Source organism: Oreochromis aureus, linkage group 22 (genome assembly GCF_013358895.1).
Source record: "Oreochromis aureus strain Israel breed Guangdong linkage group 22, ZZ_aureus, whole genome shotgun sequence".
Taxonomy (NCBI): domain Eukaryota; kingdom Metazoa; phylum Chordata; class Actinopteri; order Cichliformes; family Cichlidae; genus Oreochromis; species Oreochromis aureus.
In genome coordinates, this window is record NC_052962.1 from 41,419,556 (window position 1) to 41,436,391 (window position 16,836).

The following is a 16,836-nucleotide window of genomic DNA, read 5'->3' on the forward strand; positions in this document are numbered from 1 at the left end:
GAAGATCCAAACTACGCTTCACATAAACATCGTCATGAAATCACTCTGACTTTTACTGTTTTGGTTCCACCATGATAAAATCACACTTCATGCACAGCTCTCTCTCCCTCTCTCCCTCTCTTTCTCCCTCTCTCTCTCTGTACTTCAAGAACAGTTTCCCGTCTAAAAATCTGTTTTCTGCATTATTCACTTGCTTGTTACGTACAAGTCTACCGTTGTTTACAGCGCCGTCCGCCGGTGTTTTTTTCCTTTTTTTCCTTTTACATACTTCTGAAAAGAAAACCTAATTTCTGCCGTTCAATACTGAACAAATTTAAACTTTTTAAAATTATGCAAAATGCAAAACGCTTAGTGTCTCTAATAAAACTGCTGTAACGTCAGAGGTAACGTTCATATGATGATTAATGGTTTTCTTTCATTTTTGATGTACTGCAGAATATTTTTATAAAATCCCAGGCCAGGAAAACCACCTTCATGTTTTTCTGTGTTTTATCTTCAGCTACTTTGACACAAAGGCATCTGCTGTGACGCTCACACCTTTGATAAAGTCTTGCTGTGTCAGCTTCCTTTTTATAGATACAAAAATATGTCAATGTACTGATCTGAATTATAATATTTCTGACTGTCAAAATTTCCCAGATTCAAATAGAATTTAATTGAATCGAATCGAATTGAATTGAATCGAATCGAATCGAATCGTGGATCGAATCGATTCGGGACCTTGTGAATCGGAAACGAATCGATTCTAGAAATCAGTGACGATACCCAGCCCTATTATGTATCACAATCTCATCTCTGAGGTGCATTGTGAGGACTTTGTGAACACAACACAACTCTCAGAACTTGACCTAAACTCTAATCGCATTACCAAACTGGATGGGTGTGTCTTTGAAAATCTTAATGACCTGAAGGTTTTAGACCTCAGTCACAACAAGTTGTTCACAGTTGGAGAGACTTTCAGAAGTGGCTTGCAGAAGCTTGAGTTTTTGGATTTGAGCAAAAAAATTTTGTCTATTGTTAAAAAAGGACAATTTCAAGGCTTACATTCCCTGAAGAGTTTGAATGTGTTATCAGGGCAGATTTGGAGGGTGAGAGAAATGGCCTTTTGGGGGCTGGAGAACCTTGAAAGTCTTATTTTATCTCTTCCACTCTATTATGAAACTTCCTTCAGTGAATTACAGAACTTGGAAAATCTTACAATCAGTTTTAAGGTTCTAAGCAGTTTCAGAAGTCCTCATCCAAACCGTTACAAAGACTTCTTTTATTTATCATCTTTGAAAAGGTTCACAGTAATTTGTGAAAGTGATCACACCAGCTTCCCCTTAGATGTACCAAGTGAAATGTTTCAGGCTATGAAACACTTAGAGGACTTTACAGCAGTGAACATCTATATCTCTGCTCCTCATGTAGACACGTTTCAGTTCAATCCCCAAATAAAGCATCTGACCATCAAGAACACTGATCTGTCAGATCTGGACCCTGAACTATTTCCAATCCCAAACCTGCAGGTCCTGGATCTTTCTAACAGTAATCTTAAATCTTTGGATTTTCTGATGCAAGCCAACCTGTCTGCACTCAGATTTCTCAAACTCAGTGACAACAAGTTGACAGTAGTTAGTGAGAAGGTCTTCAGTTTCTCCCTGCACTGACATACCTGGACTTGGACAATAACCCTTTCACCTGTGACTGCACGAATGCCAGCTTCATTGAGTGTGTGAAGAGCAACAAGCAAACTCAGGTCGTAAATGCCCACCAGTACACCTGTTCATTTCCTGTCACTGAACAAGGCAACATGCTGCTTGACTTTGACATCCATGCCTGTTGGATGGACACTATCTTCCTTTTCTTCATTTCCAGCATGTGTGTGGTTCTTCTAACTCTCCTCACATCCTTCATCTACCACTTCCTGAGGTGGCAGCTAGTCTATGCCTTTCAACTACTCCAAGCCTTCATCTATGACAGCATGAAGAGGAAGAGGGGAGCTCCTCATCACTACGATGCCTTTATCTCCTACAATGTCCGCGACGAGGACTGGGTTTACCGAGAGATCCTTCCAGTGCTGGAAGGTGAGCAGGGATGGAGACTTTGTCTGCACCACAGAGACTTCCAACCAGGTAAATCTGCCTGTTTTCATCTGTTGTTTGTTTGCTCTTTAAAATCAATTCTCAGTTTTTGCTATAAAAATAACAGGTAGAATTCTGGGCCATTGTTTCATTTTGTTTAAACAACACGCTGAAGGTTTTCTTCTCTTCAGTCAGTTCAGCTAACATGTTGGGTTTTTGTATCCTCTGTGGAGGCTGTAGGTTGCAACTGTCCTTCTGCCTAGATATACGTGTCTTTACATCGAGTGCACGTGCATTCAGTTTTATTCTACATCTGAATTGCCCATGCAGCAGTATATTAATGACTAACCTCGTATTGTGGATGGATTATCTCAGTTGTTCTCCTGACTGAAGTTTGGTCCGTTTACAGCATCCTGCCATGCGATTGCATTTGTCCCTAACCATTGCATTTTTCTTCAAAACCTATAAAAATAACAGGGGCTATTTAGTCATAAAATACATTAAAATACAGCTGGTAAAACAAATCTGGACACATCTGAAGTTTGATAAATGGTGGAACAGTTTGTAGTAGATCTCAGTAAGGTGTCAGGATTTGAGTGCTATGATGAAGTAAGAAGGTTGACGTTTGGAAATGTTGCATATTCAACAATGATGTATATATGCAATATATTGCTTCCAATCAGGTAAACCTTTTTTGTCCATTCCTATTTATATTCCCTCATGTCATTTGGGATTTTTCGTTAAACATGTCTGGGTCAAATCACAAGTGTGCAGAAAGACTTTTAATTTGGTCATCATCAAAAGTCAGTGTGGTCCTCGAAGCCAACGTCCATGTCCTGACAAATTTTGTTGGTCAAGTGGGAGCATGAAAGTTAGGACATGTACAACTCTGTGCTGTCAGCATATCACTTAAAGTGTATTTCACTTTATGGTAAATAACATTTCTAAAGGCAGAAAGATGTCTAATAAATAAAGTGGACCAACACAGATCCCAGAGGAATTCTCTGAATAACTGATTTAGACCTTTTTCAGGTTGTGAATGACACACGGCACACTAGTCCACATTTTTATACTTTTTTAGCATACTTTATTGTTAAGTACAGTTGCTGTTACTTAATACTCGGCTGCAGCTTCCCAGCTGCCAGCCACAGAGCAGAGCACCGCTTTTTGTGCTGGCGAGGCATGATTGCAGATGCCATGCAGGTGTGTCCATCCCCACCACCTGTCCCACCACACAGGTTTTCTTAGGTGTTTATCACACATGAACCCTAACAGCCATCAATTCATACGGCATAATCAAACCTGTAAGAAGCACAGGATCCAGTGCCTTGAGGTACTTTATATTGTAAGACAAAAAATGTAAAATAATACATAGAAAACTGCAAAAATCCAATGACTCCCAATAAGCAAACACTTGGCGACAGTGGAAAGGAAAAACTCCTTTTTAACAGAAAGAAATCTCCAGGTTCATGGAGAGGCAGCCATCTGCAGTGACTAGTTGGGTATGAGGAATAAATAAATGTGGACATTGTTCAAAGCTCAGAAGTTGCCTAAACAACAGTGAGGAGAAAAGGAGGACAACCACCGACAACCTTTGGTGACCCCTCATTTGTCAGGACTATCGTAATAACTGAGATGCAGTTTTTTTCCAAACACAGTTGTGGCTTTGAAACCCCAGAGCACACTACACTCCCTCTGAGTGAGCCCTATGGGCCCTTCAGAAGCTTGGTTCTGTGCGGCCTTTGTTGCAGACTTCGATGAGGCCTTCTCACTACAAAAAAAAAGGGCTGTGAAGATTTTGGCATTGATGTCAATTTCACCTTTTTGACAAGTGTCACCAGCAGAACCAATGACAGGAACATCTAATGGCTACATCTACGTTAACCCTTCTCCATCCACAGGTAAACCCATCATAGAGAACATCACAGACGCCATCTACAGCAGCAGGAAGACCATCTGTGTGATCAGCGGGAGCTACCTGCAGAGCGAGTGGTGCTCCAGAGAGATCCAGATGGCCAGGTGGGGGCGCTGTCTTCCATTTTCTATCTGTTGTTCAGGATATGGATCACTTTCTGATTAGCTTAACTAAAGGACTGCATAACAAAGATGAGCTCATTTATACTAATGCAGCATATGCTATATGTTTTGGAAGTAATAATAATAATTTTCTAATTAGTTCAATTCAATTCAATTTTTTATTTATACAGCGCCAAATCACAACAAAAGTCGCCTCAAGGCGCTTTATATTGTACAGTAGATAGCACAATATAAATACAGAGAAAAACCCAACAATCATATGACCCCCTATGAGCAAGCACTTTGGCGACAGTGGGAAGGAAAAACTCCCTTTTAACAGGAAGAAACCTCCGGCAGAACCAGGCCCAGGGAGGGGCGGGGCCATCTGCTGCGACCGGTTGGGGTGAAAGAAGGAAAACAGGATGAAAGACATGCTGTGGAAGAGAGACAGAGATTAATAACAGATATGATTCGATGCAGAGAGGTCTATTAGCACATAGTGAGTGAGAAAGGTGACTGGAAGGAAAAACTCAATGCATCATGGGAATCCCCGGCAGCTCACGTCTATTGCAGCATAACTAAGGGAGGATTCAGGGTCACCTGGTCCAGCCCTAACTATATGCTTTAGCAAAAGGAAAGTTTGAAGCCTAATCTTGAAAGTAGAGATAGTGTCTGTCTCCGAATCCAAACTGGAAGTTGGTTCCACAGAAGAGGGGCCTGAAAACTGAAGGCTCTGCCTCCCATTCTACTTTTAAATACTCTAGGAACAACAAGTAGGCCTGCAGTGCAAGAGCGAAGTGCTCTAATAGGGTGATATGGTACTACAAGGTCATTAAGATAAGATGGGGCCTGATTATTTAAGACCTTGTGTGTGAGGAGCAGGATTTTGAATTCAATTCTGGATTTAACAGGAAGCCAATGAAGGAAGCCAAAACAGGAGAAATATGCTCTCTCTTTCTAGTCCCTGTCAGTACTCTTGCTGCAGCATTTTGGATTAGCTGAAGGCTTTTCAGCGAGTTTTAGGACTTCCTGATAATAGTGAATTACAGTAGTCCAGCCTGGAAGTAATAAATGCATGAACTAGTTTTTCAGCATCACTCTGAGACAGGATATTTCTAATTTTAGAGATGTTGTACAAATGGAAGAAAGCAGTCTTACATATTTGTTTAATATGTGCGTTGAAGGACATGTCCTGGTCAAAAATGACTCAAGGTTCCTCACAGTGTTACTGGAGGCCAAGGTAATGCCATCCAGAGTAAGAATCTGCTTAGATACCATATTTCTAAGATTTTCAGGGCCGAGTACAATAACCTCAGTTTGATCTGAATTAAGAAGCAGAAAGTTAGCGGCCATCCAGGTCTTTATGTCTTTAAGACATTCCTGCAGTTTAACTAATTGGTGTGTGTTACCTGGCTTCATGGATAGATAGAGCTGCGTGTCATCTGCATAGCAGTGAAAATTTATGCTATGTCTTCTAATGATGTTGCCTAGGGAAGCATGTATAATGTAAATAGAATTGGTCCTAGCACTGAACCCTGTGGAACACCATAATTGACCTTAGTGTGTGAAGAGGACTCTCCATTTACATGTACAAATTGGAGTCTATTAGATAGATATGATACAAACCACTGCAGTGCAGTACCTGTAATACCTACAGCATGTTCTAATCGCTCTAATAGGATATTATGATCAACAGTATCGAATGCAGCACTGAGGTCTAGCAGGACAAGCACAGAGATGAGTCCACTGTCAGAGGCCATAAGAAGATCATTTGTAACCTTCACTAAAGCTGTTTCTGTGCTGTGATGAGCTCTGAAACCTGACTGAAACTCTTCAAATAAGCCATTCCTCTGCAGATGATCAGTTAGCTGTTTGACAACTACTCTTTCAAGGATGTTTGATATGAAAGGAAGGTTGGAGATTGGCCTATAATTAGCTAAGACAGCTGGGTCTAGAGATGGCTTTTTAAGTAAAGGTTTAACTACAGCCAGCTTGAAGGCCTGTGGTACATAGCCGATTATTAGAGATAGGTTGATCATATTTAAGATCGAAGAATTAATTAATGGCAGGACTTCTTTGAGCAGTTTTGTAGGAATGGGGTCTAAAAGACACGTTGATGGTTTGGAGGAAGTAATTATTGAAGTTAACTCAGAAAGATCAATTGGAGAAAAAGAGTCTAACTTAACATTGATGGTACTAAAAGTAGCTGTAGATAATATTACATCTGTGGGATGATTATTGGTAATTTTTCTCTAATGATAAAAATTTTATTTGTGAAGAAGTTCATGAAGTCATTACTAGTTAACGTTAAAGGGATGGTTGGCTCAGTAGAGCTCTGACTGTTTGTCAGCCTGGCTACAGTGCTGAAGAGAAACCTGGGGTTGTTCTTATTTTCTTCAATCAGTGACGAATAGTAAGATGTTCTGGCTTTGCGGAGGGCTTTCTTATAAAGCAGCAAACTATTTCTCCAGGCTAAATGATGATCCTCTAAATTTGTGACACGCCATTTCCTCTCCAGCTTACGAGTTATCTGCTTTAGGCTACGTGTTTGAGAATTATACCACAGAGTCAGGTACTTCTGATTTGAGGCCTTAGTTTTCACAGGAGCTACAGTATCCAGAGTCGTCACGTAGTGAGGAGGTAAAATTATTAACAAGATAATCGACCTCTGTTGGAGTAGCGTTCAGATAGCTGCTCTGCTCTATGTTGGTACAGGGCATTGAAGATGATAACAGTGGGTGGATTATATTCTTAAACTTAGTTACAGCACTTTCAGAAAGACATCTACTGTGATAAAGTCTACTCTCCATTGCTGTGTAATCAATTATTGTAAATGTAAATGTTATCAGGAAATGATCAGACAGCAGAGGGTTTTCAGGAAACACTGTTACGTGTTCAGTTTCTATGCCATATGTTAAAACAAGATCTAGAGTGTGATTAAAGTGGTGGGTGGGTTCTTTTACATTTTGAGAGAAGCCAATTGAGTCTAATAACAGATTAAATGCCATGTTGAGGCTGTCATTTTAGCATCTACATGGATGTTAAAATCACCACAATAATTATTTTATCTGAGCTGAGCACTAAATCAGATAAAAGTCTGAGAAATCAGAGAGAAACTCTGTGTAAGGCCCAGGTGGACGATAGATGATAACAAGTAAGACTGGTTTCTGAGTTTTACAGCTGGGGTGGACGAGGCTAAGCATCAGGCTTTCAAATGAATTAAAAGTCTGTCTGGGTCTTTGGTTGATTAATAGGCTGGTGTGAAAAATTGCTGCCACACCGCCCCCTCGGCCTGTGCTTCGAGGTTTCTGGTAGTTAGAATGACTCGGGGGTGTTGATTCATTTAAACTAACATAATCATCCTGCTGCAACCAGGTTTCTGTTTTTAATTAAATGTCAATTTGACTTTTCATTAGTTTTAGTGTCAATCTTGTTAATGATTATTATATGCAGGGCATTTGTAACAGGCAAGCTTTCAGGTATTTCAATAAAAACACAGAAGTTTTCGACTCTTGTAGACAAGTCGCAATAACTACATCGCTCAAAGCCTCATCACCCAACCTGTGACAGAACATTTACCAAATTAATACTGAAACTAAGATTATTTCTTCTGTACTTTTGTTTGCTTTGTGAGCTAACACATTTCAGGTAGTTTTTTTCCTTTTTCAGTGATCTGAGATGTTTTTGTCTCATAGAGTTTAGTTTTTCATTTGGTTTGCTACAGTTAACATAATAACCCTGCTGGCTGCTATTATCCTGTCTGCTTGGCTTGACTGTTTTATTTTCTTTGACATCTTTTCCAGTATTTGTACTTGCTACTTGCCACCTCTGACTGACATGCATTCAAAAACATAATTATTTGAAGCTGTCTTGTTAAGTTAGTGTGGTCCAGGTTAAACATGAGAGGAAACATGTGTCCTGTGCTGCTGCAGCTTCCGGCTGTTTGACGAGAAGGACGTGTTGATCCTGTTGTTCCCGGAGAAGATCCCAGCCCGGCAGCTGTCTCCATACTACCGCATGAGGAAGCTGGTGAAGAAACGCACCTACCTGAGCTGGCCTCAGGCCGGCCAACACCCGGGAGTCTTCTGGCAGAACGTCCGGAGAGCTCTGGAGACCAGGAATGAGAATCCCGAGCTGCTGAGGGGACCAGCAGGATGCTGAGAATAAGAGCAGACCTTTGATGTTCAGAGCAGTCACTGAGCAACACTGGGCTAAAATGTCACCTATAACAGCTGTACTGCAGAATATTTGGTTCAAATAGGTGATAGGATTTACTGAATACTGCTGGGCTAACATTGGTCTGAGTAAAACGTCAGTGACTGGGAGAAATGGTTTGTTAGGTTAAAGCAGCTCGTCCACACGGACTGAGATGAGGAATGTCAAAGCTGGAGAGACGAAGTCTGTTTGAAGAGCTTTGGGAACGTTTTTGTTGAAAGCCAGCCTGCAGCTCCGTGTCTTTGGCTCGAAGACGCTCTAATCCACAGACTCGTGCTCATGTTTCAGTTACATGAATGATGATGACCTGTGTCTGCATTAATAATAAATATGGTGGCTCTGCTGATCAACCTTTTGTTCATGAAATTGTTGTTTCTTTGTGGTTCTCATTCATTGGCTTGTTTTAATCAAATCTTTAAAATGACATTTTAAATTATGACTCAGATGATTATTTAATCTCAGTTAAGAGCAATCTGTGTGAGAATACTTTCATATCCACAGTGATGATTGGTCGTCTGCCGTTTCAGAGCGTCTCTGTGTCTTTGTGTTTACAGCGTGTTCAGCAGGCAGCAGCATCGGTGTTTTATTGATCCGGAGCATAAAGCTGCTGCATATTTAACTGCAGCATCACTGTGTTATTGATCAGGAACATTAATCTGGTTCAGAACAGAAAAAAATCCCAGACCATCACTGATTAATTATACTTTCAATTTCCTCAAACAAAGCCTCCTTAATGTGTCAGTATTGATCAGACAAGGCAGTGTGGCTGTGTTCCTCATACAGGACTAGTGAGCAGGGCTCAGTCTAATTAATCAAACTCAGATTAAAGTGAGAGATACTTTATTGGACTCATTTATAATCTGACTTTGCTCTTTGTGTTTCATGTTGTATGAAAATCCTTCTGCAGCTGCAGACGACCACCAAACCCCCGATCAGGAAACTGATGCTTAATTACTGATAACTACGACTAACCAGTGCTGCTAACTAATACTGACAAGAAATACTGCTCGCAAGTCACCATCACTAGTCGTCCTGAGGAGTCGGGTAGCATGACAGGAAGGGCCATCATCTGAGCTCTGCTGTGACACTTCTCATCACTCAGACAGTTTGAAGCTCGCCGATGTTTGTCCTTTTCAAAGACTTTATGTCCTCACGCTGATGATAAGGAGAAACTGACGGGACTTCCTGTTTTGTTTGGGACACGGAGACATGGTGGCGGTGATTCATCAGTCTGTTTTAAGCCAAACCACCGTCTGTAACCACGGAGCTTTCACACAGTAAACGCGGGTGATTTTACCTTCTGATTGTTCTGAGTTCTCTCCGCCCTCACCTGTCCCAGCCCGTTCTCACTCCTGAGGCATAATATACTGACGATTTGTCACGTCCCGCGGCGTTCCTGAGGAACGCAAAAGGTGACCGTCCGCGTTCTTATGCTACATGCCGGGTTATGGATGAAATCCAGTAGAATGACGCTCCCACGTCACACGTCCCAGCCATGTATTCCTAACCATAACCTTATCCCTAACCTTAACCAGCACTTTAATGATGTTAGATAGTGTTTTCCAAAGCGGTTTAAGTAAAACAAACGTGCATGTGTAGATTCATTCCAAACGGTTCTCATGTTTCCTCATTTTTCCGATCTCGTAATATAGAGCTTGACAGACCACGTGACTTTCGTGCATTGCTTTGTGGGTACCCGTGGCAACAAAATCAAAACACTGCATCAAGCGGTAGCATTTCCAGCACCGGTAATCATTAATTCTGCGGTTTTAATCCCTACTTGCATTTTATTTGCCCCAAAAACAGTTACGTACAAAACGCCGGAGAACACGGCAGGTCCGTACAAAGACAGACGTGACGAAAAGGCAAAAAAAAAGTACGAGGAAAAAAATCAAAGGAGTGAAAGGGTCAGACCCGTACGAGCATACAGAGTGGAGTAAGGACGTCAGCGTGCTGCCCAACTTTCATCACGCACATATTTATTATTATATGGTCCTAAGTGTGAGTGCATACACTCACAAGATGTTTATTAACTTCAGATCCCTGCAACAAGCCCAGGTCCAGTTTACTTTGGTGATTTGGACTATTCCATTTCACAGCTGCTGTTACATTTTTTTCCTTTATCTCCTGTACAGGCAAGGCTGCAATCCAGGCCATCCGTCGGCTCTTTGTTACTTCGGAAACATGGCTTGAACAATTTCTCTTCAACAACGTAATCCGATAAAAACCGATCTCTTTACCCATCGGCTTCCCGTGGCTGTCATGCGACCGGCTATTGCAGTTAACAATACAACAGTTTCCTGCCATTGTGTGTTTGTTTTTATCACCGTGTGATTGTTTTCATGTGAAAGCCTGTGTGCTAGTACTGCCTGCCACGCGTTCCCAGAATCCTTTGCGTTTTTACCCCGGAATGACGTCACATTTTCAATCTCTATAGGGACGTGTGGGGTGCCTGGAAGCGTAATATCTTGATGATTTGTCACCTAGCATAAAATGTTACGCTTTGGGAGTGAGAACATGTTGCCTGTCCCCACCCACTTCTTATCCCTGACCAATCACCTTCTGGATCATTTCCTGTGGTCGTTGTCTCACTTCTGCAGCAGCCTTATTAAAAACATGTAACTTATGCTGATTCCACCCTCCCAGCCCCCCAACGTTGGCGCGGTCTCTAAACAGGAAGTTAAAATGGCGTGTAGCACGGAGGCGGAGTCTGACGACCTGGTATGAGAGCGCTCTGGATTAGCAGTCCCATCGAAAGACACTCAGCATCTAAATTATCGAATCTTTCAAAGACGTTCTGTGGACTCCTCGATGGCATCCCATAATTTTCTGATTTATTTATCAGGCGCTCTCTCACACTGAGTTTACAGAGGCAATAAAACTGCTTTACAATGACGGAGATTAAAACATAAAAAAGGAAATTAAAGCTCATAAAGTTAAAGCCCAACAATAAAACTGGAATCACATTAAAACAAACCCACCGAGACACATTAAGTGAACACAGCTTTAATGAGGCTGTTACCTGGCAACCCGTCAGCAGCTCTTCCTCCCGAGGCGTTAGAGTGCAAAGAGGAAACCTTCAGACTGAGACGTGCAGAGAAATCTGCCGCTGTTGCACCTGAGCTGACCTCGAGCTCGCCCAGAAGCTCACCTGTGCTGTCAGGAAACATCCAGAGAGCGACCGGCGAGACCTTTACGCTTTCAGCCGCCCCAAAGTGCCGAAGACACCCTCACATCCTGCAGACACCAGGTCAGGCAGACAGCCTGGAGAAAGCGTCTTTGGTAAACTGTGCGTCATACCTCCATATCTGTTCTCACCTTTCCTCTCTGCAGGGCCGGGATAAAAACACGGGATAGAAAGACTCTGAGAACGTGTTGATTAATGTTCTGCATATACAGAAACCCCGACGTGCTGATGTCATCGATTATTTCTTCGATGTTAGCTCGGAGGTCGGCTCTGTGTAATATCTGAGGCCAGCTGTTATTGTTGTGGGGACGGTGAGATTATTTACTGCCGACTCCTGAAGGAAAAGCTCGACTTTATTACATCCAGACTTCATTAATGTTGCGGTACAGACACACAAACTGAAAACACGTTCACACAGCAGCGGCTCAAACGTCGAGCGGCCGATTTCAGTGAGAAAGCAGAGACGCTGCTCCGAAGCTTCCCGAGTCTGGTTTCCAGGGAAAACTGAGAGGGAGATAAAGCCAGACCGTCCCAGAGAGACACCATCAGGATTTACTGACGGCTGCTTCACTGAGAAATTTCACTGCTGGGCTTCACCCTCATCATCCTCGCTCACTTGTTAAGTTTCCCACAACACAACCTGCTTTTCTCAGACACGCCCCCTCATCACAGAAATTATGTTCAGGGATCTCTGGCTCCTCTCTGGGGTCCACTTCCAGCTGGGCACGCCTGGAAAACCTCCAAATGGAGCCCACGAGGGACGGGGATCAGATGGCATCTCTGCTCTGAGCAGGCCAGCGAGTGACGATTACTGCTGACATCACACCAGTTCACCGGCCCCTCGTGCTCCACCTTCCCATCGGCATTAACGAATCAGATGCGTCGTGTCGTTGTGCTCGAGGTCCTGCTGCTCTGCAGAAGCAGCTGATTAACCTCAGCTCAGTTCAGTTTCACTGCAGTTCATATTAAACCCAATAAATTCACAGCAGTCCAAATTTATGGATTTAATATCCGTCTTTAAAGGAAGCAGTAAGTCCATTTTCTTCCTCATGTCTGTAAAAGTTCAACAGAAACAACCAGGAAGTGTTTCCTCTGACTTCTCCACAAACACTTGGGCAGCTTCTGATGGGATAATCAGCGAGCCGTGGACGGATCAGCAGGTCAGTGGGAGTGATTTTAAATCTCAGGCTCTTATTAGAGATCACACCTGCTGACCACTAACATCCAATCAGAATCCTGAACCTGGAGCTCACACCTCTTGGACGCTCTGTTAGCACATTAGCTTCACAGTGGCCAGGCCATGGGTCAGATAATTACAAATGCTCCAACAGCGCAAACACGGCGCAGACAGCTAGCAGCTACAGCCGCCTGTCAGTCAAAGAGGCCACGCCCCTAATAATACCAAACTTTAAACAGGTGAGTTATAGAGATATCCTCTCCGCGTCTAGTTTGTGTGAACATGTTTGTGAGGAGTGACTCCCTGCTACCTCTGCTGGATGTCAGAGGAACTGCAGGTTAGGTGGGCTGTGCTCCTGTGACAGTGATGTGATATCATACGATATACAGGATTAAATGTAAAGTACGGGGAGTCGAGCTTCCGCCTGGTAGTCCGCTGTCTCTGTTCTTCTGGAGTGTTTGTGGGCTCTGGTATGGAAGGACTGAAGGTGAGGAGATGGACAGATGATGCAGTCATGTCTCCATCCTTACCCTCAGCTTTGACCATTGTGCGTTGAGCATTGAGCATTGTGTTAGTTTTTCCTCACAGCGAATCACATTCACCTCTGTGTTGCTAGGTCACGGGCGGGTGACGTCTCGCCATGTCCTCTTCCTGCTCCTCTTTGTTTTCTTCATTTCTTTGTGTTCAGTTTGCATCGTCTGACTTTTCTGGACTCTCAGTTTTAGTCTGTGTTTTTCTGTCTAACCAGAAGGATCTGGCTTCCTGTTTGTCTGTGTGAAAGATTTCTAATAAAGCTGCTCAGCGTGACTCAAGTCAGCGACCAGCAGGAGCTCACCGGCCACTTTCATCCTGTAACCGGGGAGTGGGGGGTATCTGAAACAGTGCTGCGGTGCAGACAGATGCTTACAAGACATCTGTTTAAAATTATTTTCCACAGCCTTCCAGCGGGCCGGATCGGAGGTTCTGGCAGGCCGATTCTGGCCCCCGGGCCACATGTTTGGCATGCTGGACCATCCTACAGCAGATTTTCTGAATAATCTTCCTTTCCTCTCCGGCCCTCGCCATCCTCTGCTGCTTTAACTCCTCCCTTTTCACTCCTGCTCTCCTCTCATTGGCTGCCCACAACTGTTTAGGATCCTGTGAATATTCCTACAGTCAGACTCTTAGAAGAGTTAGCACTTTGATGTAGGCCTCCGGTCTGGTCCAGGTGGAGAAAAGTGTATTTCCTGCTCGCTTGGTGAGCGCTCACTCTTTCCAAAATGCTCCAGGAAGGAAGACGCCGGCAGAGCTGAAGGCGAGCAGCGGGAGCTTCTTTCCTGATCTTTTAGCTGCTGCAGCATGTTCGTGACTGCGAGTTGGGTCCTCCTTGATTTTATTGGTTTCTTTCTCTGTGATGTCATCATGTGTCACTGGTTAGTCATTTGTATTTGAGTTACTTCCCGTTTTATTTTGAAAGGTTGTTTTCTCATATGTCCTATTGTGTTTTATCAGCCAATAAAAGCTCCTTATCACTGGTTAACCTGCCCACATGTCCCACACCTGGCTCCCGTCTGCCATCAGTCTACATGTATAAAAGGCCCCAAAGTTCATAGAATAGTTTACTGGTGTTTATAAGTTTATATAAGTTCATTTAATATTCAGTCTTCTGTCAGTTTGGGCCAGCCCACCTTCTAGTGACATCATCCGGTTAGTAAGGTGGGCAGTTTAATGTCGGATGAGCAGTGTTGGTCTGGAGGGGTTGCACTAATTCCTGGGGAATGTTATGTGTGCGTAAATGACAAGTGAGTATTGACCTGTGTTGTATTTTGCCTTTGTTTGTGTCAGTACTGTAGTATGTTTACCATTTAGGAGCTAATGTAGTCCGTAGTCGGAGCGGTAGGCCACGCACGCAACGCGTGAGTTCACCCTCGTTTCATATGCTAACCTATGTCGTTAGCTTATCCTGGTTTAGCTTTGTTGACACATGTACGGTCGCTCGTATGTCCATAACGTCATTCCTGTGTTATCAAACCTTCTCTGTATGTTGTATGTGATGCTTGTGATTGTTTACCTTAAAGTAGCGGAGTTTGTAGTGTACAATTAGGTACGAGGATTAATAAAATAGCGATCGTAGTTTGACCGGAAGGATCGCGTTCCCGCTTGCCCTTCACAATAAGAGCATTACGGCTGATTATAATGGGGAAGCTTTTATTTTGTACAACTACCGGAAGTAGTTCCTGTGTACTGACGGTAACTTAACCTCGCACTAATGCGGTTTAGTTGCATAGTGTGAGCAGTTTGAAGTGTATTGTATTGTCTTATTTCTATATATGTGATTATGTTAACTATGTTGGATCATGTTTATATTTGAGTGTTTTACTTGTCTATTCTCTTTATTTATCCATTATTTCCCTTGTGTATTTCTTTTGTAGGAAACCACACATACACACCTATGTACACCTGCTGTGTTTACAGCCCCAGGAATTGAGTGGCGACAATAAAGTGCCGCAAACTGAACCTCAAGCTCCCTTCTTCTTTCCCGCTCTGGGACAATTTGGCCTCAAGTGGTTTTCTGGCCGACACACCGGGGTGACCGTAGTGCTCCAAGGTTGAATCAGTGCCACAGCCGTGCCGATCTTTGATATCTCCACTATACTACAGTAACACTGGAAGGCCATCAGCGCCCCCTGGTGCTGCCTTTGTTTATCACAGTGAGAAATGAAGCTTCCAGGCTGACGTGTGACTGAACACGTGCACCTCGGGTACGGTGTACATTTTAGGACATCGTCAGGTCTCAGGAAAAAAGTTGTCAGGTCTCAGACTCACACGAAAAATTGTCAGGTCTCAGAACACGAGCTATCAGACAGAGAGAAAATCTTCCTGCAGGTGGCGCTGTTGTCACGTCCCACCAATGACTGTAGTGACAGCTGCAGTCACGGAGAAACTTGCGTATCTCTGTTCGGGAATAGCAGATAGAGCGTAGGCTCTGAGAGGAGGGCCAGCGTTTACGCTACGAAAACACGACCTAGTTGTCGTGTCCAAATTCATGGGCTGCATCCTCCTGAGGACCCGGCCTTTGCGGTCTACGTGGGCCGGGTCCTCAGAAGGTCGGGTAGGCTGGAAGTAAACGGCTGTGAAATTGGACGGTCTAGCCTTCTGATTAACGTCACCGCTGTCTCGGTGGAGTTTAATAAACTTGGCCGTCTGCTCCTTGCTATGTAAAATATAACAGGACACTGGCGTAAATTCCCGACCGCCTCACACTTCTGTTTAATCAGTTTTCTGTTTGACGTTTAGTTAGCTGTGTGAAAACCAAGGAGGAACCCACTCGGGGGATTAATAAAGTTTTATTTTATCTAATCTAATCTAATAACTTTAATCTCAGCCAAACCGATTTACTCACGAACAAACAAAACACTGAAAAAGCCCAACAATAACATTTTTAGGTTGTCTCAGATACTTATATACTACATCTAACTGGAGTAGCGAGAGTCCGCGGTGATCTGAAAATGATGTGCCGGGAGTTAGTGCTCAGTCACTAATTACTGTTACTGTACTTTTATTATTATACTGTAAAAGCAACACCCTGCTGCAGCTCCTGTGCAGAGCTGATTATTAAATATGTGCAAACAGCAGCATGTTTTCACGCCCTTGCCACATCTGTAAAGACAGTAACATCTTTTTTAAAAGCTTGTACTTCAGTAACTCCTCATTAATCAGGAACTATGGATTAAAGTACTGTAGTGTACTGTAATACTGAAAAAAATGTAAGAGAAGAACTTCAGATCCTGAGTGTGTGAGGACAGAAGAATCAGCTTTATTTCAATTTTGAGGGATAAAATTTATATTTGAGTTTGATGGTTCTGTTGTCTTTGTGATTACAGGGGCTGCCCTCAGATTCAGACCTCAGCACCACCCAGTGACAGCAGACAGATCATCCAACATGTTCACATGTTAACTGCAAAATGAACTGATGAAAACAGTACAAAGGTTAAAGTACCACACGTGCTGTAGTGAAAGCTGCAGCTTTATTGATAAAGTTAAAGACATAAAAACAAAAGGATTAATCGTCCCTGTAACTGTGTCACTATATATCAGCATTAACAGGACCTCAGTTTGGTGTTTCACAAAGCTGCTGATCTCAGACCTGCACAGCTTCTGTTTTAAACACTTGATGTACTCAGCTGCATGAAGAGCAT

General features: G+C 43.0%; 1 long non-coding RNA gene and 1 pseudogene across 1 annotated transcript; both read left to right on the forward strand.

Moving 5' to 3' along the window:
• Nucleotides 1-1,352: 1,352 nt before the first annotated feature.
• Nucleotides 1,353-8,515, forward strand: LOC116322262 (annotated as a pseudogene).
• Nucleotides 8,516-14,266: 5,751 nt separating this feature from the next.
• LOC116322266 lies at nucleotides 14,267-16,582 on the forward strand. The gene is made up of 3 exons (XR_004199626.2): nucleotides 14,267-14,439; nucleotides 15,070-15,399; nucleotides 16,522-16,582. It is a non-coding gene; the product is annotated as an uncharacterized LOC116322266 (long non-coding RNA).
• Nucleotides 16,583-16,836: the final 254 nt, after the last annotated feature.